At 37.5% G+C, this 24,759-nt stretch overlaps 2 long non-coding RNA genes across 2 annotated transcripts in view; one reads left to right on the forward strand and one right to left on the reverse strand.

Annotated features, from left to right (window-relative positions):
* LOC103139667 (uncharacterized) overlaps positions 1-3,386 on the reverse strand; it is a 43,362-nt gene extending 39,976 nt beyond the window's left edge. Inside the window, exons 1-2 of the long non-coding RNA XR_476433.2 lie at positions 3,104-3,386; positions 2,883-2,996 (exon numbers count right to left, since the gene is read on the reverse strand). This is a non-coding gene — a long non-coding RNA (uncharacterized LOC103139667). The remainder of the gene's footprint in view (positions 1-2,882; positions 2,997-3,103) is intronic.
* LOC107836488 (uncharacterized) lies at positions 2,928-24,759 on the forward strand. Its single transcript, XR_001662397.1, has 3 exons — positions 2,928-3,014; positions 22,565-22,828; positions 24,682-24,759. It is a non-coding gene; the product is annotated as an uncharacterized LOC107836488 (long non-coding RNA).

Here is a 24,759-nt window from a genome sequence, read left to right on the forward strand (position 1 = left end):
TCTAAAAGATGTGCAATTAACAAAATCTGACAGAAAACATTAAGATAGTACCAAACCCTGGATAAAAATAGAAACTGAGACCCTAGCAATCATAGCTGCATCTGCTACGTTTAATAAATGTCAAATAATCACAAAGAAACCTGTTTTTGTTTTGACCTTAGCCAGTAACTTAGCAACATTAAGAGGGAGCCTGGTTCTGGTTGGACCTTCTCAATTTGCCATTTACTAGAAAAACAAGGGTGCTAAATTTGGGTTTTATGTCATAAAAAGCAGCATTAAAAACTGATTTAACATTAAAACAACATGTTCATCTTTTTTTAAGCTAAAAACAAGTCACCTTGACATAATGCTTAAGGAGAATGTGAAAATACAGAGAGAACAGAAACTGCAGACCTTTCAAATTTCAGTGGACCATTCATCCATAACAAATTGAGCAATTTGTTTGCTTATGCTACACAGACAGAAAAAAATACTACCTACATCCATACATGGTGGGCAAATGCATTTATACAAAAAGCATGTTTAACATAAAACAGAAAGAAAATGCTATTTGCATTAAATTTGCTCCTACTTGGAAACTGTCAACAGCAGGATCAACTTCAGCTTATATGAGTAATAAGTAATAGGATTAGTACAGTGAGTTACCACCAGAGCATGAAGCTGTCAGCTAGATTACAAAATGCAGGGTTGATTATGCTTAAGTGGGTCTATGTAGACGTCTCCACAAGGACAGGTCAGAAAAACAGAAATCCTGATTCAAGATTTAACTTTCACCCTCAAAACGCTTGCATGCAAGTCAGTGGGTTTGGGTTAATGATGGTTTAAAATAATAGGGAGGCAACGGTTGCTCAAATAACCATTCCAACTCCGACATTCATGTGGTAAATTGATAGAACATGAAAGCATGGATCCAGCATGGCTTGTGGTGGCAAAGTCTTTTTTTTTTTTTTTTGCACAAAATCATGCTCCCTTTTTATTGAAAAAAATATATATATATTTGGGCGGGGAAAAAAAATCACTTGGCAAAAAAAAAAATTTACATAGGTCATTATTTTGGGAAGTTGATAATATATGAAACTCCACATTCCACCTATTTGTTGACACTGGACTAGATTATACACCATTTACAATAAGTAAGCACAATACGGGAAAATGTTAGTGAAGAATCTGAAAATATGATTTTAGTATGTTGGAGATATGAGACAGAAGGGGGTTAATATTGGGGGAATTTAGAAAAAATAAAGAAACATTTTTAATTTAATCATTCATTATACAACAGGGAATACAAGAAAACAAAGTCGATTAACAAAAGATATTAACCGTGTAAAATAAACCAGTGATTCTTGAGAATAGGGATAAAATCGGTTTTAATTTTCCCATATTTTTTTATTATTTCTCAACCTTATGTATGCAAATATGACAATGTTTTTGAAATGTAAAGATGCTAAGGTGCAGGCTCCCAGTTGCAACATTTTTTAAAAAATTAAATTTTTAATCGACCTGACCTAGAACTTTGTCATGGCCATCTGACAAAAATAAATATAAAATGATCTTTAAAATACCATATTTTTACTCATTTTACAGACATATGCTTCTCAAGAAACAAAAGAAATATTATTTAAAACAAAACAACAAAAAGTCCATCTGATGGAGTTGACAGTGCATGACGGAGTTGACACAGAACTGAAGGTGGTGACAAACTAGTGAGTAAAATGAAACACTTGATTCATGTGAAGTAATGCAATTTATGTAAAATACATTAAAACGAATTAATTGCACATTTAAGAGAGATTTGACAACAATTTCACTGAAAGAGTCAGAAACACTGATGGAGTTGACGGAATGCCAAAGTACCTCAATTTATATGATGTTATTCTGAAGGAAGCCATATTGTAGCTCATCAGGTCCATGAAATCTTTACAGTTTACCAAAATTAAGCTTTTTTCAAAGGTCTGTAAATTGTCAGTTATGGTGTTGACACATTATGGTTGTGACGAGCAACTTAGGCATAAAACAGAAGAAAAAACTAAAGAATAACATAAGCTAACCAGAGCCAACTAGCAAAGGACGAGAAATGAAGTCGTCATGGGGTCCTCAGAAGTTCTGGTGCCCCCAATAATGCCTGATTTTTTTTTTTTTTTTTTTTTTTTTTTACATTCTTTTCATGTCTGACGGTGTTGACAGAAACTAGGGACAAATTTCAATGGAGTTGGAAAATATATAAAAATTATTTTTAATTCAATTTATTGATACTTTTATAATTATTTATCTGACTACTTATACTTAATTGTTATAATATATAATTTTAGTATTTCTTTAATTGTTTTAAACTATTATAATGTATTGCGTTTTGCTCCTGGACAAGGGATTTTACAGGCATCATCCACCGACTACAATATTTAAAATAAAAAAATATTCAGCAAACACCATGAAAATATACATTGTTGTGCTCACATGACCCAGGTTAGTTTAGTCAGATATTTGAAAAAATTATATTTTGTGTATATTTTATTCAAAATTTGTGCTTTATCCATAGGACCTGTCCCTATTCTCAAGAATCACTGAAACATTGAGCTATTCTCTGTACCAGTAGGTGGGGGTAATCCACCAATCTTTTCTTGCTAATCGCCAATAAAACTTAAGAGCGTATCCTCATGTCCGCCCACAATACAGACGCATTCAATTTGGCTAGAACCAAACCAGACATTAACCAGCTGGAGTGAGACTTTGACAATTGGCAAGGAGCGTCCAAGTGCTTGAATTTGGGGAGAATGAGAACCTTGAGCTGTGTTTTAAAACTCAAGAATCCAGCAGGTGCTCAGGTAAGACGTTACTCTGCATTACTCTAGGAAGATACAGAAAAACACAAGACTCACTTCTACCTGTTCGGTCGACCGTCATGTGTTGAGGGGGTCGCCGCAATATCAGGCCAACCAGATGATGGGTAGCTTGCTCGCTGGTGTGAGAGCAACCATCTCAGCTCCATTGGTCCAACCCTTTTCCCGAGGAAGAAGGTAAGTAACACAATCGCTCCAAAACATGACAAAGACTAGTATTTTAAATGCCTGTATTGATCTTTTGGATATTAGTTTACTGTTCTTACCTTAGTTTGGAGTTTCTGAGGTTCTCATGATTTATTTCTTCCAACATTTTTGTTGTTTCCCTGTTGTGTCGTCAGCCTCCCTCGGTTGCTTCTAGCCAGCTGCTTCTACTCAGTTACTTAGTCTCACCTGGTGAGACTAATCTTTCTTCTTCTTCTTCTTCTTTGATGTTTATTGGCGGTTGGCAAGCAACAAAAATGTATTACCGCCACCATCTGGTATGGAGTGTGGACCAGAATGTCACTCAAGTATTAGATTCTATTAAAAAACTGTGTTAATTTAAGATATCAAAGTATTATCTATGCTTCCTTCCTTTCTTTCTTCTTCTTCTCTTATGGCAGTTGGTAATCAATGTTTAGATGTGCATTACTGCCATCTACTGGAATGAAGTGTGCACTACATTCGGTGTTTTGGTCTTTTTGTCTACATTTTTGGACTTGGTTCTTTTCTTGGAACCTCTTTCAATATACGTTAGTCAAAATCAATGTATGCTGTTTAATGTAGAATCTGAACATCTTGTTTCATTCACTTTTATTTCTTTGTAGGCCTAGTAAAGTAGGTTTAAAAATGTGTATATATATAAATATAAATTCAGGACTTTATTTCCCTGTGAGACATGTGTACTTTGTGTTTGTTCAGACTGCTTTAGTCCAGATAAGTCAGCTTGGTGACAGCTGAATAAAATAAGACAAAATATGGTTCAAATATTAATGACACTGGGCTTCTGGCAGGTCTTGAGGCTGCCAGAAGCCTAAAGACCTTTCCCTGCCAGTGCTGGAGGGAAAAAATCCAGACTCGCACAGCTGGTGGTTTCTTTTCCCAAATATGACCTTCAGCAGGCGCCGGGGCAGTTGGTAGTCGCGGAGGGTCCCTGGATGAGAAACGGCTTCTCCTGAGGCCAAAATAGTGTATGCCTCTCAGTGGGTTGGGAGTGAGTTGCAGCCTCAAGCAGAGAACATGTCCTTTAGAGTCTTGCTCACAAGCGCCAGAATAAAGCAGGTGATTCACAAGTGGACGGGATGCAGCAGTGATGTGAATATGGTATGAGATCATGTTGAGCCAGGAAGAAAAACATTCCGTCCAGCCATCGATCTACGTCGAAGCCTTCATATATCATTGTTACCTTGAGTGAATAAGTAAGCAAAAAGAGGATAAATGGGGTTAGTCGTTTTGCTCCCGGACCCCGGGAGGACATCTGGATGGCACTGTGACCCAACCCTTGATGAACTGCTGAGAACCGACTGATGGGAGAGTAATTGGTGCTTTCAGACGTTGCACCATTGCAGCTGCAGTCTGGCAACATTAAAGCTGCAAGCATGCAGCTTTTACAAAAAGTGTTGTTTTTCACATTCATTAAAACTGTCGCAACATTGAGACAGTACAGTATGAAACAGATTATCTGTGGAAAAAAATCAAGACACCTTATATATATATATATATATATATATATATATATACACATACCTTCATAGTCCTCATCATAAATTCCTCTGTCAGTTCATTTTGGTTTTATCGCCCAGGCCTAGGTTGGAAAAAAACATGCAAGCAAAACGATATGAGTAACAGAACTAAGTTTGCTCTTTATTTTATTTCCCTCTTCTATTTATCTTCTTCTGATGGTCCTAAATCAAATTATTTTTACAGAATGATTTGTTTTGCAGAGCCAATACACAGAGAAGCTGTCTTTACCTAGCAATTTGCTAACCTTTTGCCATTTTCCCTCTTCCTCTCGCATTTGTCCCGAAGGTACCCAGCATTCACAAAATAATTACTGTAATTTGCAAGCTAATTTGCATTTACTAGCTGTGCAGCGACCAAAAACCGCAATGTGTTGCGGAAACCTGGAAGATGTTTGGAGGTTAACTCGAGTTTATCGTATCAGAACATACTGGCGTTATTGCGTGTTGATTTTCTTTCCCTTCTTTTTATAACTGTAGGCTACGATACGTGTTCTCAGCCGCGTTGCTCCAAATATTTAAGCGAAGCATGCAGCAAATCTTGACAAATTCAGCCAAGAATGCAGGAAGCGCGACTTGAGAAGTGGGGAAAGCGTTAAGCGAGGTTAAGATGAGATGGAGGCAAGTGCAAAATATCAAATGTAAATTGTTGCTTTGATCACAAAACACCTAACAGAGAGAGCTAAACATCACAGACTTAATGATGTACGAGAAGTGTAATTTCGCTTTAAAGACTGCTGGTTGGTTTTCACTTGAGTATGCTGTTTTGCACCGAGGGTGTCAGTCTGTCTGTGCCCTGCAGCCTCGAAACAACACCGGTGACTTTTAATTGGTCTCCGTGTCATGGAATCAGAATGCACAGACTGCTCTCAGCCCTTTAATTCTCCACTGGTTTGAAGGAGCCAGAAAAAAAAGAAAGAAATCTTTAAGAAGTTTCATTTTTCATGAACTCGTGGAGATGTAAATGAGTGAGGTTGGGGGGTGAATGAGTCATTGCAGATATTTCTTTTTCTGACTTTAGAAGCTGTTTCTTCTTAATATTTCAAATGCCCTGTAATCACTGCAGCGAGGATGCTGCGGACTAAAGGGTTAACTGAAGCCTGGAGGATAAAACTTTTGCACGATCTTGCAAATGTTTTGTGGGATTTCCACGAACTTGTGCAAAGATCTTGAACCGTATGATCTCCATCAATAATCGGAGTTCTTGTTGTTTGTTTGAGTGATTATTAGTGATTTAAAGGTGAATGTTGTCCCATTAGTTTGTTCATGCACAAAAAGCTCCAATATAAATCTATGATGTTATTTATTCAAATTTAAATAGAAGACAATTATAAGTTGAGGTGTTAGAAAATACAATTTCAAAAGATGATTCAATTAAGTGAAACACAAAGTTATGTATTAAAAATATGCGTCTATTAAATTGCCGTGTATTAAATTTGCCCTCCTACTTCTTTGCTTAATTTTAATTAAGCCATATTGGAAAAATTTGACCATGAACAGCTAGTTTAGGATAAAAAAAAATCAGAGTGTTTGAAGGCAAGTTCACACACTGAATTCAAGATATTCTGGTTCAGGATTTTGTGTTTATGTTTCCATTAGTCAGCTTCTGACTGTTATAGTTTTCCCAAAAGTTATATTGATCTTATAGATATTTTTTGGCAAATTAGATTCAGTTCAGATTTGGACCAGAGCATCATGTTGCTTTTTGAAATCTTTTTGTCCACCTCATGTTGCCAGTTTCTGTTTTTGTAACATGTTGCTTCTACAGGTCAGGCTGTAATCAGGTGTGGAGAGCGAAACTAAAACAGAAAATCTGGTTAATTAAAGTTAATTTTTGCCTTGGGAAAGGGGAGATTATATTTTTAGATGTGGCTGTTTCGACTTATATCGTTCTTGAAATGAAAATTTTCACTTCTAAACAGTTTGATTTTTTTATTTATTATTATTTTTTTGCTTAGGATTTGTTTGTGTTCGACTCATGAAACCAAGGATTTATGACTCAGGAAAATTTGCTGAATGGATTTTTTTTTTTTTTTTGCCCTGATGGCGAGGGGACAATGGAGGTCTCCCCGACCTGAAATGGAGAGGATATCATCTGTCAGGGTTTGGAAAGTGCGAGCGAGCTGACCTCTCACCCTTTACAAGAGGCATGCAGCTTGTCTCGACAAGCAGCATGTCTGGACAGAGAAACGGTGCCCGGAGGTAATGGGAGGGCCTCGGTGGTTAAAACATGTCACGGAGCAGACATTGCACCTCCGGGAAAGGAGATTTAGCAGAGTTAATGCGACATGACTTTCATACAAAAAAAAAAAAAAAAACTAAAAATTGTTGGGTTATGACAAGTCTTATTTCTCGTGGAATTGGACTGGCTCTAGCCAGGGTCACAACATTTCTGTTCATATAACAAACGGAGCAGGCAGCATGTAAACAGCCAAGACTGCAAACAAAGCCCCAATTCTCACAATTATATTTGGGGAAAAAATTCCTTAGAAGTGTAAATCTGGGGAAAAAAAAAAAAGAAAACTTGGTGAGTCCTTTTACATCTGTCAAAGGAGGCAGGTTTAAAGAAACCGAGATTTAACAACCAAGTTGGAGAAGTCTTCTTTTAAAGCTTTCCCTCCCCAGACATATTTTAGGAAGCATAAAGACACAAATGTAAGGTGCCCCCTTTTTGTTCCCATTTTCCCAGAAGAAAAGACAAAAATCAATGATTTTTTTTATTTATTTGTTTTTTTAAATGAAGCCCACAAAGTTTTCTGACGCACTGCAAAACCCGTAGCGTTTTCATTTCTCCACTTCACACCACTCGTGGCGCACTGGAATTGGTTTCTTTGTTTGTAGACGGTTTTAACTCTGCGCAGACGGCGAACACAAAGACTCATCGGCGTGTAATTGTGCAAACAGCCTTCTAGTTTCAAACTCATCACAGTGAAGGTCAGCGCTCCCAGTGAAGGAACAAAAAGTGAAGTTATGTTTTTCTTCCTCGCCAAGCCTACAGACGGATCGCTTTGTAATTCCGCACTATTGAAAAATATTACATTTAATGCTTCTGGATCATGTTCACATGCCACATTTAGTCCAGTTAAAGAGACAATTATGGTACAGAAGCAATACAGTAATGGCTGAAGGACATATTGGGTACTGGACTCTGATGGTGAAGTTGAGGACTTTACTTTTTCTTTTTGTGCCTCTGGGCATGTTGCTGTGTTGCCGTCTTTATGAACCAAGATGGAGAGCTTCTGTGTGCTTTTCTTTGTTACTCCAGGTTACTCGGGTTTGTGAAACACGGCTGTTTCATGTGCACAGAAAGGTTTGAAATCATCTGCGTGTGGCAATGCGCTGGTCTTGCTTGATTTATGTTTAATTCAGCTGGCTTAAAAAGTGTAGGAAATCTGAATTTTATTGAGCAAATTGCATTCAGCATTTGCTGAATCTAACACATGAATATGAGCGACATCCCATTCTTAGTCCTCTGGCTTTAACGCAGTCAAAATTAGAACATGGCCTAAAAGTGCAATAGTTTAGGTAAAATAAATCGAGTGTATTGATTTGTTGTTCATGAGATGAAAAATGAAAGAACAGTCATTTTATAGAGATTCATGACGCGCAGAGGAAAATATTTCAAGGTTTTATTTTTTTTCTATCTAAATGATTGTCTTACAAGTAAAAACCCAAAATTTGATGTTTCAGAAAATTAACACACTATTAGACGTTTTTTGGAATGCATTCAGTGTGAACAATTTGATCGACAGCAGACTGTATTTGTTGTTTGGTTGATGGATTTACATAACTGGGTGAGCGAAGGTGAAAAATTAAATTGCTTCGTGACGGAAGAGTGCATAAAGCATCAACGACCAAATATAACGAGAGATTTTGGAGAAACTGGCCAAACAGAAATATCTCATCGCCAAGGAAATATTGTTGCACTTTTTACCAAACAAGTAATCCCTACTTTGCAGATTTTTTTATGTTTCAGTATTCTACCTGTTTTCTACCTGTTCCAATTTAAAAGTAAAAACAAACTGAAAACTAAATTGCTCCGCCCCTTACCTCATCAGTCAGTAAGCTGTTCATTCGTAGTCTATCTTACTATCTAACCTATTTAATTAATTTTTTAAAAATCCATGTACTAGCAGTTGTTTTCTATCGTCTTTGATAGAAAACTTTCTACTTTCATGTGGAGGTTTTGCATCATGTTCTCACATGTCTTTCTGGAGCCGAATGAAAAAAATTCACCACTGTGAGGACTTGTCTTGTGGTAAATCCCCTGCTGACTTTTTCACAGGCAGTGGGCAAAGTCTGAATCTGATTCTGCTGCTGTTGTGCCTGTATTCATTTGTGGAAAAAAAAAATATGTATCAAGCCGAGCCCTTTCTCTCTCACAAAAATAAAAATTGCAAGCTAGGAAAATCACATTGGTAGAGAACTGAATGAACTTCGTTGTGTAAATTCTTTTCTTTTTTTTTCGTTCAGCACTGAAGGGAAACTTCCTTTGGAGGCTTTTGCTTGAGTTCTGCATTCAATGCCTCTTTTATTGCAATCCCATGTAATTTAAGTTGGATTTTTCAAACTTTTTCCCAACCGTATTTAACAAACACTCGCCTCTAAATGAGAATACTCGTGGACTATGCTGAAATAACATCTGACTGGATTCAATTTGGCAGCTTTTTGTGTTTTTAAAACGGGGAGCCTAATCACTCATCATTTGAAAATGAAACTTAATTGAGTCCATTTCTTTAACACTGATTGATGGAATAAATGTTTCATGCTCTCCAGAGAGCTGAACACCAATACGACTGAGGATGCTCCCACAGTGCTGTGGAAATGTCTAATTCTCATTTGAAAATGTAAAATTCGTGTCTCTTCACTGAAAATTTTAGGTCATTCTTTGGCTCAAGAGGAGGAAATAAATGTATTGATTTGTTGTTCATGAGCGATCAAAGGTGAGAGCACAGGATGAAGAGGCTGGTGATTTACAGTTCAGTCTAGAGCATGCCGCACAAGATGGCGGCTTGAACAGCTGGAAAGAAACTAGTGTTTTGCTGTTTTTAAAAACTTTTTTTTTTAATCCCAAATGCCATAAATAACATTTATTGATTATGAATGCTAGCAGTTCACTAGGGTTGACCGCACAGGCAGTGAAAAGCTGTGTTTTGGAAGGCTAAAGCACAGCACCTTATTAGCATTTTGCTATTACCTTAGTTTGGCTAGTGTTTAGCTTTTAAGAAAACATTGTAGGACTATTTTACAGTGCTTAGCGGCAAGACAGGGAAGGAAAACTTCAGTAAACTTGAGAATAAACATAAAGCATTGCATTCACTGGCCTGTTTGTATCCAATCAGCTTGAAGGATTAAAATAAAAACATCTCTTAAATGATTTATGCTAAGCTAATTGACAAGAAGTGGATCTCCTTCCCATGACATCAGTTTCTTTCCTGAAACTCTTCCTCTTCTTGGAACCTCTTTGATGGAGTGCATTGTGGGATTAGTAGTTCTTATGCTAACTTCCTGTAGTTGAGTCCTTCATGGCTGGAGGCACATCAACTTCATCTGACGGGTACTTTCAGCCGGATAAAGCCCAATGTCTCAAAGATTAAATAATCTCAGACTGGTTTCCTGAACATGATGAGGTTACATAATCTCAATAAATAAGAGTTGTCATCTTCAATGTACAAGTTAACAAATCTGCAGTACCTTTTTTATGCTAGCATGCTACGATGGGCCGAAATCTCTGTTTTGTTTCCAACAACATGTCACAAATTAAGGCAGTTCTGAAGGCAAAACGCTTTTCAACCAGGTGCTAACCAGGTGAAAAATATGAACACATCTTTGACCAGAAATTACTTTTACGTCACTCTATGAATTGCAACAGATTCGGGGTGTTGATGTAGATCTGTAAGACCATCTCACACAAGCACAAGATACCAGATAGATGGATTAAAAAAAAAATGGTGAGGATTTCTCACCGTCAAATCCAGTAGAAGAAGAAACCGGATGTGGCTGGAAGCTTTATACTTACCGAGAGCTTTAACTAATGGGAGAAGGCACCTTTTTTAGATGATGTAGAATTAAAAATGTACTCTTGGGAAAGGGATTGTGCTTCAACCCCCTCAGATTAGCTGTGAAGCTGGAGAGTGAAATGTTTCCTTCTGAACATGGAAGGAAACCAGAATGCAGTTTAAGAGTAATGAGACATTTTGGTAAATGCCACTTTTCGCTTTTTGCCCCCACAAATGAAGAGATTGAAGTTTTGTTTTTTACTTTTACAAAAATGACAGCTCTGATGAAGTTAAACTAAACTAGTATTTTCCGAAAACGTCGTTTAAAAGTGATGACAATTTTATGATTTCTTTAAAAAATTGATGGAGATTTTCAAAGCATTTTTTTTTCTCTTTTTTTAAATATGCTTTTAAATATGGATGACATTTCACAGGGAGTGCATCTTAATGATGTCCTAACACATCATTTTAACTGAACACCCACAAATGAAAGAACAAATAGCTTTATACCAGGGACTATCTCTGGTATTTTGGTTGAAATGGCACGTCTTAAGTTAGTGGGACACTCAGGTTATTTAAGTGTGAACAGGCTACTTATCCCGCTGAGTTTACTGATTTGTTGTCCTCGGAGCAGTTGCCAAGGCGTCCAGAAGATGAATGACGGAGACGTGATTTATTCCTGCGAGTAACAGACAACAGGATGTACGAAGATTTAAAGAGGCTGTCTAATTAGAGGTAGAGATAGGCAATCCTTCTCATTATCAGTCCATACAGACATCCAATGAGAAAACAGGGTTGACAAGGTTGAGTAATTGCTTTACCCCTCTGTGTCCCACAAGCACGGCTGCAACAGTATGCAACGGGAGTACCGATTCCCCAAATGAGCCAGAAATGAGGCGAAATGCTTCATTTTTAAAGCAAAATATGAAACTGTTGATTAATGTTGGCTTTTAATTGTACTGTATAAATTGGTTTCTTTTTTTTTTCTTTTTTTTTTATAAATTTTTAGTTTCCGTGTGTAATAATGTGATACTGGTGAGTTATACAACTTGTTTTTGTTGTGCATTACTTCACACTGAGTGCTCTTAGTTTGGCTGGAATGGAGGCATCATACAACTATTTGACTCTATTAAGGAATTGATCAATTTAAAAACTATCTTTAAGGTTATAAGATGAGTAAATATTGTATAAGTTACAGAAAATTAACAAGTTATATTTTATATGATGACGTAGGAAGTCTCTATTAAAATTTTTGGTCATTCAAGATGATTGATGATGTTTCTCAATTAAAGTCTCAATTTGATCATTTCATCAATATTATACTAATTCAACATTCTGGATGCTAGAGTTTCTGTTTTTCTTGAACACATTTGGTATTTTGTCTCAACTGGAATTTGTGAGGCTACTTTGGATCTACTAAGAGAACATGGAGAAAAAAAATAGAAATCCCGACTTAATTTTCTCGAGATCCCGACTTACTTCCTTGAGATCCAAAAGGTCAGAGACGTGATGAAATAATCACAGCGACGGAGGACACAAGGGGGAGATTTATAGGTTTTTATTCCGAGATTGGGCTTACGTATATCAGATCAGTGCTTGACAGAAGATTTTCATATCAGTGCATAATGTGACATAACGCTACAATATCTGAATTTCTAACTATAAGTGTTTGCAAGAATGAAACAATGTCAGACATGGAAAACATTTTTATTGAAACTAAATTAAACACAGACATCTGATCCCAGAAAACTCTTTTTTGCACATTAATACGTTGCCTGGCAGTCTTGAAATGTAGCTCACCGGTCAAAATGTGTCCACCGAACTGCACAGGTCACTGCATGTGAAATAACAGGGTAAAGCTTATTAATATAGATCAGAAGCAACTCTACACATACACAGCTTTTATCACTCGTTATAACAACGTGCTCTGAATGTATTGTTAAACCCAAAATATTTAAGAGGCAAAAACAACGTATTTTGTTCACTTGGTTGACGCCAAGCAATGGGACTTTCTTGTTTTACAGTATAACTACAAACTAAACTGAAGTGTTTCCAACCGCCTGTTGTGTAAACTTAAAACATAAAGTAACAGAGCAGCTTGAGGAAAGCTAATTATAAATTACTTAAATAGAGCTTACCATAATCTTCGACAAAATAAAATGGATGGAAAATCCACAGGTAGGATGTAACGATAGGGAAGCTGCTGAGTATCCAACAGGCGACAAAACGTCTGCACTGAAACCAGGGAGGACGGATTGATGGGCAGCACAGATGGTCAGCAGGATCTCAAGAAAATAAGTTGGGATTTCTTTTTTTTTTCTTTTTTTTTCTCCATTCTCCTTTGGGATTCTGTGAGTTACAACATGGAGTTAAAGATTAAAGGGGTCAGCTAAGAGATTAAAGCCTCTTAGCTGACCCCAGAGATGTGAATTTAGGTGTTTTGAGGGTGACAGTTAAGGGGTCAAAGAAGCTACCGCAACGTCCTGACAATGTGTCACATAAAGCTTTGTCCTGATTTCTGAAAGTGCTAGGCTAATGTTAGCATAGTTACTCTCTGTTTTAATGTCATCATTTGGTTGGCAACACATTTAAATTTGGTTTCATCCAACTCATGTCTGGAAACATCTCACAGAACCAGTTCCACTATTTTATAAATTTAATGTTTTGAACTTTCAAATAATAAACCAGCTAGCATTTCAGTGACACTGCAACAACATGCATCTGAGTTTCGGCAGGGTCTACCTCCCATATTAAACAGTGATTGGGACCCTAATCTAATTTTTAACTTAACCTTTATTTAACCAAGAAAAACTCTTTGAGAACAAACATTTCTCTTCAAAGAACGTCCAGAGAATGGCAGAGAGTGGTACAAAATCCACTTACATAATCAGCATTTTCAACAAATTCAGTTAGGCAAAACAACTACAGACAGATGTAGCTGCCTCGATCAAAAGCAGAACCACAACAGCAGCATTGGGTCCAAAATGTTTCACTTCTCATTTCTCTACTTTTTTTTTTCCCAAGCAGTCAGTCTTTTCTCTGCAAATGAGATTTGTTTAAAAATGAGCAAGTGGAAAGCAAAAGAAGAAATGTCAGCTCTGAAAAATAATCTACAGTACAGACCCATTCATTAGATTAAAATATGATTGAAAAGTCAATTTATTTCTGTAACTTCATTCGCAAAGTGAAACACATTTTATAAATTAATTACACACTCTTTTGAAGCTTTTTTTTCTCTTGTTCTTTATGATTTTCTGTTTATTTATGACATTCAACCAATAATTTTGCTTTTAAATACAGAAATGTAGGGTTGATAATAAAATATATTTAATATCTGCTTGAAAATTTTTTTACAAAAGGTTGTTTTAAACTCACAGAAGAGCTTCGTTGGAACTCATGTTATAATTTATTGCATGACTGTAATTTAAAATTGGAAAAAATGTTTATTTTCACAAACACGTCTGGAAAGATATGCATTGTTTTTAAGCTAGCATATTTTTTTAAGTGACTCTTTTTGTTTGCAGAGCTGGAATGATAAAAGTAATTTTTTTGCATGGACATCTGTTATGCAACTACACATCACTTCAGTTTAAGAGCTTTTTTACACCTAACTGAGTCATTGCTCAAACTTATGTGTTTTGAAGGGGAAAAATCATTCCTCTGAAATTAATCAGCTACCAGACACGAAACGGTGGCCAAAGCTCCAGAAAACATTCGGAAAGACCTTCAGAAACCCTGAAGGGCATTTTCTATTAAAAAAGGAATGCACAAAATGTACATATATAAATTTTTTAGTATTTTAAAAATACTTTTTTTTATGCAGTTCATGAGCTCTCTGGAAACACAAGTCTATTTGATTCTGCTCTTTGGCACCGTGAATGCTTAAAATGTTTGGTTTTATTAACTGTACGATGGGTTTAAATGTCATTCCGGGTTGAAAACGTTACGGAGTAGGAAAACGGCAGGAAGTGTTTTGCCTGATGGGGAGAAAATAAAGAGGTCAAGGCCACCGGCTCCCTCCTGATCCGACTGTCTGGGACCAGGAAGCCTGCATGATAATGCTCAAACCAGCTGCCTGCATTCAGTAATAAAGTCAGTCTCTTTTTGTTACATCATCAGTTCACTCCCCCGATTCGAAGCGCTGCCAGTCTCCACTGCAGCCTGTCATTTTGAGACCCAGTAGTTTCATTTCTTTTATGTTTCTGTTATATCTAGTGAGTCGAGGCCGACATGCATAAAGGCTTTGGAGAAAACTGAAACCAGACGATATGGGGTATGCACCGATCCGATTTTAATACCTGTATCGGTCCTGATATTGAACGAAGTTCTAGATCGGGTATATGTGAATGATTACCGGTTTCAGCTTCACTGTGCGGTTCTGTCGAGGCGGCCTCCGCTTTGACAGCACGCCACGTCGAATGTGGGACGGCGCTCGTCCTTGAACGCACAGACGAAACGGTCCGCTTCTTTACAGCACCTAGTCTTTAGCAGCTTGTGATGCAGATGCATCATTGACAAAAATCAGAGGCAACATGCCGCTCGCTGTGATGGATTACTCGTCTCCAGCAAGTTTCAAATCTCTTTAAGCTTATTTTCGTAGCACACTGAAAATGAATGGAAAATAATGGCTGCCAAGACGATGGGAAATCAATCTACAATCTGGTGGTTTGCTCTGGAGAATAGCCAGTGATGCAAAGTGTGCCTGATTTGTAGCTAATGGGCTGGAAGATGCAGAACTACCATTATGATTCTTTAAGAGACTCTGCGATCGTACGATTTGAGCAGATGAAAGTTATTGAGCAGGTGCGGGATTATCACTCGATGTTAAAAAAAATTTTGTGGTGTGCATGCTAAGAGGTGTGGAAGTTTAAAAGGGGGTATAAGAAACTCATCAACCATTAGACGAGCCCAGCCCTGCCTCCAGCGCCTAATCCTATTTTGCTTTGCAAATGCATTCACTTGCACCTAATTGCAGCAGCAGCAGGCAGCCAGAGTGGATAAAGATGCACATTTAGTTGATTGTTAGAGCTGCTTTGACCCTGCATGAATATTAAGGTTAATCAGGCTGAATTACCGACTAACACAATAAGCTACAAAAAAAAATTGGTACATAACAAGATGATGGTTTCGATTTATCAACGTAAAGTGGCAATGAGCTTTTGATGGATATCTAAAAAATATTTTCTGTCATAACTAAAGGCTTAAAATAGGACAGTCTTTTTATAGGGGCTGCGTGTTCCTTTTCCTCTTTTTTTCTTTTTCTTTTTTTTTTTTTGAAGCCACTCTGACATTTGCATGGTTGACTCAGACACTGCAGAAACTTTCTCTGCAATGCGTGATAAGCCGCACCTCCTGATTCAGTCTGACAGCAGTCGGACAAGCTAATAATGGTTCGCAGAGACACTTACAGCCTCTTAAATGTTTTCCATTTCAGTAATATGAAGCCTGTTCCTTAATGGTAAGACAAAATGAGTTTGTCTGTGGAAATGTTTATTTGTCATATTATTATTATTATTCATTTTTTTTGCTATGACAGCCACAGCAACACAACAACAAGGACACACACAAAAAAAACATCTAGCTGCTCTGCAGAGTGTTTTTATATTAAGACTTGAACAGAGCATTGTATTTAATCTGAAAGCTTTTACTTTCAAAGACCCATGCACAAAAAAATCAGACGCTTCTGCAGCTCGCACAACCTCAGATGTGCCTCATCACCTTCTAACCAGTGAGCGAAACATGTTATTGTTCTGAATTTAGACGCATGCGTCTAAGAATAGGGCAGGGGAAGCTCCAAAGATGAATGCATGTCACCTAGATCCTTAGAGCAAAAGCTAGTTCCTGTAAAGGACAAATGAGACCATTTTGCATCTTTTCTTCCTTTTTAACTGTGTTTGGGTTGAGATAATTACACTCATCCACATGACAAAAAATTGGACTGTGTGTGAAAAAGCATGAAATGAAATGGAGAGGATAAGGCAGCTGAAAGTCAGTCCAACTGTGGAAAACTGATGCTAGACTTGGGCCTGAGTCCACAACAAAAACAAGACGGCTCAGATTTGAGATCATAAAGTGATAACTTTGACTGTTTATGCATTGAGTTTAAGAAGTTTAGAAGGAAGTTGAGAGCAGGAGCTTGGAGACCTAAATAACCAGCACTCTATGGAGGGTGCATGACATTTTGACCCTTAACCCTTTTTTTAATTATTATTTTACTGTTTTGTATTACCATAACTTTAAAAAAAAACCATTGCACTTATTTATGTTACTTAGCTTTTATCTTCCTAAAAATATATATTTATCCAGTGTTTCCTTACCAATGAACATGACTGGGCTTGTACAGCTTCTCATTCCCTATTGTTGGTTGATTTATCTCATTCGTCCAGTTTTTTTTTAAGCTCAGTATTATTTCTTGACTTGTCAGTTCAGTTAGTTTGATCATTATAATGCCGTGTGTCTCTGATCTACACGGGAAAATCCTTTTGAAAACCTTATTACGGTGACGCTGTGCGAAAAGCCACCTGAACTCTTTAAAGCATGTCCATGTTGTTTGGGTCTTGATAGTTGATTCAAGATAATGCTACGTTAAGCTAATGCTACAAATGTGGTGGATTGAAGTCAGAATGCAGTTGACCACTAATTTGGCTTCATTTGGTTTAGAAAAAGACAAAAACAAACTGAATTCACAGCAAAGCATCGCCTGGCGCTAACCACTTAAGCTAAGTGATACCAGCTATGAATTTAAAATGCCATGTGGACGTCCTCACTTATTATAGACAGACTCAAACAGTAAAAATGCTGTAAAATGAGCATTTTGGTTGATTGGCTGCTGACTGCTCAAACTGTGGAACAGCTGTGTTGTGTTCTCATCACTCAGACTTGTTTTGTTTTCTCCTTTTAATCCAAATTTCTGCCGTTTCGTAATACTGGGGGCAAAAAGTTCTTCCAGCAAAGTTTCTGGTAGGTCAGTAGATATGTTTTTTTCACCCATTTACTTCCACAGAGCTCACCCACATTTTCTACCACTTCACTTCATTGTAGTTTAAGTCTCTCATCAGTCTGACATCTATTTGACAGATTCCCACTAAAAAATGTCTTTATCAAGAAGAAGGTCTGTGTTCCCTGTAAAACATCTGACCTTCAGATACAGATGACACGACTTCATTCCTGGTTTAAAAGATGCTGCAAAATCTTTAAAAACAAAATAAATTTTTTTTAAAAGAAATGGAAAGAAATACTGTGGTTTACTGATGTTTCATATATTTTATTGTTCTAATATATTAGTCATTGTTGCCAAAAATCCACACTTCCATATCCTTCTTAAAATACATACAGATAGTCTATGATTGTCATTCAAATAAGATGTCTTTCACACAAGTTACTCACATTTGTCAAAATAGTTTAAAAGTGTTTCTGGCACAAACCACGAGGCTAATTTATTATTGACAGCATGTGTGGGATCTGTTTTTTTGGGGGGGTCTTTTTTTCGTATTGTTATTATGTAATCAAATACCCTGTGGAGGACACGCTCCTTGTAAAACGCGTTCCTTGTAAAAAGAGCAAACTCAAATGCGTACATTTTTTTTTCTCATAGTAAAATTAAACAAATTCATCCATAAATCATCATCATAGCTCCAAACTGTTTATCCATCTCTAACCAACCTGGGAGATTGAGAGAAAAGAAAAAAAGACTGGAGGAAACTGCTCTTTTTTATGAACTCTGAAAGAAAGTAAACTTTGTAGACAGAAAAAATGAAACTATGTAGATTTCTATTTGTAACTTTAACCACAACATTCTTCACACAAGTTGCAGAAGTACATTTTTAGATGCAGTAGCAAAACATTAAGTTGAAAAAATGTAGAAAAAGTTAATTTTAGGACATTTATACAAAAAGTTAAAAAGAAATCATTTTTTTTCTGATATAATTGCCAGTGCCACAATCGGTAGTGTTGCATGATATATAAATAAAACTTTGTGCATTTGTTTAATGCAAGAAACATGACAACACAGTTTCCTCTCCACACCAATTTATTCAAACATTAAGAACAAGATTAATTGGCAGCACAAAAGCCTTCTTCTGTACACAGCTTCAGGCAGAGAATAAGGCAGCCATTTGTGACATTATTCCATACAATGAGGTGTAAACTTAATTATGACCGATCAATTGTCTCTGCCCATTTCTGCCCATTTCAATCGCATTATATTATCAATTAATATCGTTACTGACATATGAGGGGTCACTTTTTTGAGAAAGCGGGACTGTGTGTGTGTGTGTGTGTGTGGGTGTGTGTGTGTGTGCGAGCGTGCGTGCGTGCGTGTGTGCGCGCGCGCATGTGTGGACGTGTTTCTAAATGTGTGCTCGACTGTGTGTGATTGTGCATGTTGGGTTTTTTTTTTTCTTGCCAGTTTTATCAGGTCTGGCTCCAGCACTCGACCTTGCAGTCGGTATCAGTAAGCCGCCTGTCACACTGACTCAGATGCTGACAATAGCCTCTTAAATCACTGCCCAGATAGTATTCACACCCCTTTCTCATGTCGCGACCGTTCCCGCTAAAAGTAGCCAAAACTTTCAGGATTTAAGAAAACCTTTTTTAAATTTCTTTAATCTTCAATTTTTCAGAGAGTCTAGGAACTTCTCCCTTGTTTCGAAATTTGGATTATAGCAAATTCATCTTGAAGTCCTGTCGACAGTCCAATAATCCATTGGGCTCCAACACAGGTGACTTTTTGTTTTTCTCTCTCTCTCTTTTACCTTTAGCTACTCTTCAAAATGGCAAAGACAAAAAAGCATGCCATTTAAAAATTGGATTTATAAGTCAGTAATTGGCAACAGAAAAATAACATCTCACATAAAATTGCCCACATCTCCAGTCAGAGCAGTAATTAAAATGTTTGTGGGGGGAAAAAAGAGAACAGAGGTCACGGTTCTTTCAGTGTGAAATACTTTGGGACTTTTCTACGTCTTTACAAGGGGAGCCTATAAAAAACGGAGGTTACTGTGCGCAGGTTTTAATCCCGCGAAGAACATTTAAATGTAAGATAACACGACAGAAACCAAAAAAATGACATTTAGCAGGAGTTGAATTTTCTTTTATTTCTTTTCTCTTTTGTTTCTTGTGTGGTTTCACCATCTAAGAAAAGCAGTACAAACCAGAAAATGTGTAAAAACCAAATGCATATTTGCTACTTTCTCACAAAAGAATATTTTAAGAGTCTGTTATCTTGGTTTGCAACATATTGGGCGCCACCAAGTCGCAGGAACTTTCAGTATAATTGTAGGAATGCAAACATTTTTTTACTTTTTTTTTTATCTGCACCAGCACACAATAGTGTACTACATTCTTCTGCAGTCAATCATGCAACACAGGATATTTCCAGAAAACACTTTTTTCTGTTTTAAAATGGATGTGGTTATATTAAAAAACAAACAAAAAAAACAAGCCATAAGTGGGAGGAATGTTTTGTGTAGTATTAAACATAAATGTATGTAGAAATAGTGACGTATAAAAACATCACATTTTATAAACATACATGTGCCCTTGGTGCAAATAGATTAGTCTCCACCTACTATGTCCAGAAAATACTTTGCTGCGACTCCGCTTTGATATTTTATTCTGATGATCCTCGATAAGAAAAGAAAAAAAAAAATCCACACCAGTTCCACCAGATTGCATTCACACACTGAATGAAGCAGTTTGCTAATCTCCATATGAAATACGCACAACAAAAGAGGAAAATTAACTGGAAAGCAGGATTGTATAGAAGGGAAGTGCAGAGAAAGTGAGCACAAGAGAGCGCAGGCAGCAGAGCAAGAACATGTCAGACTCCTCTGTGGGCATCATGGGAGTTCATACTTGAAGGCTGTTTTTTGTTTTGTTTTGTTTTGCTTTTTCTTATATACAAAGAATAAACAAGAAAAAAAAAATCCATAATCAGCTACTGATTTAATTTCATGTTTATTTCCCAAACAGGATCCGACCGAGGAGTTCAATCAAACTGACAGTTTTCGATCAAAAAGCTCGTTCATGTGCACAGCATTCATTAAGAAATATTGTTTGGGAATTAGTTGGTTATATTCGTGAATAAATTCGTAGCGATTTGTGCGTGGTACGACCAGAAACGAGACAACAGTAGAGGGGGGGCAGGGAAATCCCAAGTTTTATGCTCATTTGCAAGTTGCAAATGAATAAAAATGAAGAAGTGAAGAAAATTTTAGAAAGATTGAAAAACAAAACCTGAGTAACTCCAAATGGCCTTTCACCAAGGAAAGGGTCAGTGCGGTGTTTATTTTACAGCAGGTTATGCCACTCCAGCTTTCTTTCCTGACCTCAGACGACCTGTCGATCCATCCTTCATACCTAAATGATCATGTACTCCATTTTTCTTTAACATAAAAAAGTACTGCTGGACCAGTGGTTTTATGTTTTCTTTGTTTTTATTGTCTCCTCTGTACTTTCATCCCCCAGTCAGTCTCGGCTGATGCCTACCCATCCTGACCCTGGTTCCGATGGAGGTCACTTCCTGTTAAATTTAAATATTTCCTCCATTGTTGCCATGCGTTGGCTCAGGACGAGGGGTCGATTCAATACAATTGGCTTAACGTCCTCGAATAAAATCAGTTTCAATCACATTATTAGCTGATTCCGCTCGTACTTAAATTGCGTTTCGTTTATGCCGGTGGATCTGATGACAAAATTATTGGCTTGGAATTAAAGGAATCCATTTCATCTGACTCTGATCTGAACTGGGATTTAGTGCTGATATAAGGTATTAATGTGCACTGCATAGAAATAACTTCTCCCCTCTGTCATTAAATCAATCCAACACTTTCCTGTTTAGAGCCAGTCTGTATTAAAAATACATTATTTTGATTTGTATAGTAAGAGAATAATGAAAAACATAATTCTGCTTGCATACATTACCACAATATTTCGTAGAATTGCCTTTTAAACAGAATGATTGCATGACTTGGTGTCCTTCCAGAAGCTTCTCGCATCAGTTTGATAAAGTTTTCCCCATTTTTCTTTCTTCATTTTCATTAAGATGTTGCAAAAAAACAATGTGTTTCAGGTGTTGCCTGAAAATGGATTTGCACGCATTTCAAAATCAGATGTTTTGAATTATGTATGTGAATGTTTAGTTTCAGCTGTATATAACTTCACGAGTCAAATCGATCTGTAAAGTCACTTGAGATGAATCCAATTACAATGTTATGACATATATAAAAAAACTAAGTAAATTGTGTTTTGTCTTAAAGAGGGACTATGACATGGGCTTGAGCTCCACATTAAGCCATTTCCAGAAGTCTTTCGTGAGCCGATGGCCTTAATCAGTCCTAATTTCCATTCCCCTGGAGGCTCTGTCTCATGAGCCTTCATTGCTTTCCTTTTAATAATTTTCCCCTCTTTTATTGTGTGAACTTGGACAGATACTAATTTTACTAATGTAGCATATTTTTTCCACCCTCCAACTCTGAATAGGAGGATTTTTTTATTTTATTTTATTTTTACAGAAACACAGTAGATGGAAATGTTTAATAATTCCCATTTTTCTTGTCACATTCGTTTGAAATCCTCCTGTCTGTGCCTATCTGCTGTAGTTAAATTCAAAACACAAGGTTTCGGTATGCACAGGCAGAAACCCTGCTCCGACCTCACTGTTGCCTTTATGGCCTCAGGCTGGTTTCAGAGCAGTTTGCCTCCTTTCAGTCAAAAAAAAACCAAAACAATGACAGACATCATGATCCGTCCTGCTCCCGAGTCACAGCTCTTCCTCTCTGCAGCCGAAGCAGCTGCATTGTCATGGACACGGCATGAGGCGGTCCGAAACAGAGCCGATTGTTATGTTAACAACTGTTTGTTTGGAGATGGGATGTGACTGTAGGTGGGGTTAATTGCACTGTTATAGTGTTTGACCACCAGTAGCACATTAATGCTCCAGATAAAGCCCGCAGGCACCGGAAAGATAAAGTCATTACATGTTTTTTTTGTTGTTGTTGTTTTTCAGGCTGGTGCTCATGTCCTGAGCCGGCAGCGGACCCTTCAGGGCGACGGCGCTCCAGCTCCTCCACATTCCAGAGTCGGGAAAGCTTTACTCGTTCCTCCTCCACAGGTCAGCCGACTTTTTGAAGAGCTCTAATCAGATCTATGTGCTGGGCCTGTCGAGGGCAGGGCTGGATTCGCATTGTTTTCTGAAACAATGGCTGCCTTCACGGGAGCAGAGTGAGGTGCAAGGTGCTGCTTCCACACCCTGCAAACGAGGAGCTGCGAAGTGAGTAAGGTTCATCCGAGAGTCATTTTCAGAACAGCAGCCGATCAGATTTGTCTTCCAAAATGACACATTGTCCTCCAAGCACTTTGTCACATTACAGCTAGTGCTGGAGCAATTAATCGGATTAATCGATTTACTGAAATTATTGACAACTATTGTAGTCGGCGATTAATCATTGAAGCTGGGGTACGTAACTTTTCTAGAAAATGTTTTCACTATTTTGCAAAAGTATGGTACGAGACAGATGATCTATGGAAAAATTTGTTCTCCTGTCTTCTCCCAGTGCTAAACAGAAACAACCAATCAGAGCCAGGAGGCGGGTCTTAGCGCTGCCAGATCGCAAACTCTTGTGGCGCTGCTAACATATGCTTTTATTTTTAATTTCAGGGATTTTAGATTGATTTGAGGTTTATTGCAGAAAATCCATTGTGCTTTATTTACCAAAGATTTTTTTTCTCTTGGAAAAATCAAAGACACCTCCATTAGTCAAAAAAGAAACCAAAAAAAACCCCATAAAACTACAAATTTACTTAAAATGTAACGAGACTGCATGCAAGTCTTTTTTTTCTGCAAGTTGTAAAAGCTTTGCTAAAATAAATGCAGTTAATCCAATCAAATAAATGGCAGGGTATCATTAATGCACGCTGCGTGTTTGCATATGAGAGTGAGTGTTGCCAAATTCGAGGCCTGAGCAGGAACTGTGAGCAGCAGTGCATTCAGGAATCTGACACCGCCGCAGAATAAGAAACAAGTCCCATTTTCTGAGAGACACAACTAGAAAAAATATTCAGAGGGGCTTTCGGTTTCAGAGCCACATATGTTTAACTCCGTTACTGCAAAGTATTCTCATTGGATCTGAGAGCATTTTAATTTGGATGCTCATATTTATTTCATTAAAAAATAAAAAATCATCATCTCTAATTTCTGGCAGATAAATGACTTATTATTCTGGAGCAGAAATGAAAAATGGAATACCATATTCCGTGTCCGCTTTCGTCGCCGCTATTTTATTAGGTTTTCAAGCTATTGCCTCTAAAGAAAACCTTGGACCAACTTTGTAAAAATGAATATTGTTTCATAAAATGTTGTGCATTACTTGTTTAAATTCATATTCAAAGCTGCTACAGTCACTTTTTTTTTACACCACCAGTGGTTCAAATGGTTTTGTTTTTTTTATGCGGAAAATTTAACTTTCTGCTTGTTTTGTGGTTTGATAACCCACAAATGCATCTCGCTGGTTCATTGTTGCCATAAATATAGAGGACTGCAAGTCAGTTGCCAGCAAAAAACAATTCCAGGAAAAAAAAAAACCCTTTGTTTACTACCTACCTACCATTAAAAACAGCAGACAGAGTAGGCACCACACCGGAGAGCATGTCGCAGCATTTAACAGCCAGGGCTGCATCACCGCTGGCACCGTTTCATTTGGAAAAATATCATCTCCATCCAGATGGGCCTGTAAGCCCAGATTTGGAAATCGGTGTGTGTTTAGAGCAGCAAGTCTGAAAATGTCCACTCATGCATTCGGCAGGTAGATAATGTTCAGATCAGGGAACGAAATAAAACGCAGCCATAATCCTTTGGAACGGCAACAGGAATAGAGTTCAAGCACGACGGAAAGCGTCACAAAGGGCATGCAGGTCTAAACCTGCTGGTGCTAAAAAAAAAAAAAGAAAAAAAAAGCATGACCCAAAACACTAACGTAGGTGTCTCCCTCAATGTTTACTAAAGTCTCACTTTATGCACAGCAGGGACCTTCTTCAGAAAGCAGGCGACATAAATTCAGAATGGAAGGCAGATAGTCTGAGTATACCTTCTCGGCTCCGTGACACTGAGGATTTCTTTGGTTTCAGAATAGACGATATCCACAAGTTAACTCGATTCTGAGTCAAGTTGGAGATGAGTGAAGCGGGAGCCCTCGACAGTGGAAG

This window comes from Poecilia formosa, unplaced genomic scaffold, assembly GCF_000485575.1.
Source record: "Poecilia formosa unplaced genomic scaffold, Poecilia_formosa-5.1.2 Scaffold63, whole genome shotgun sequence".
In the NCBI taxonomy this organism is placed as follows: Eukaryota; Metazoa; Chordata; class Actinopteri; order Cyprinodontiformes; family Poeciliidae; genus Poecilia; species Poecilia formosa.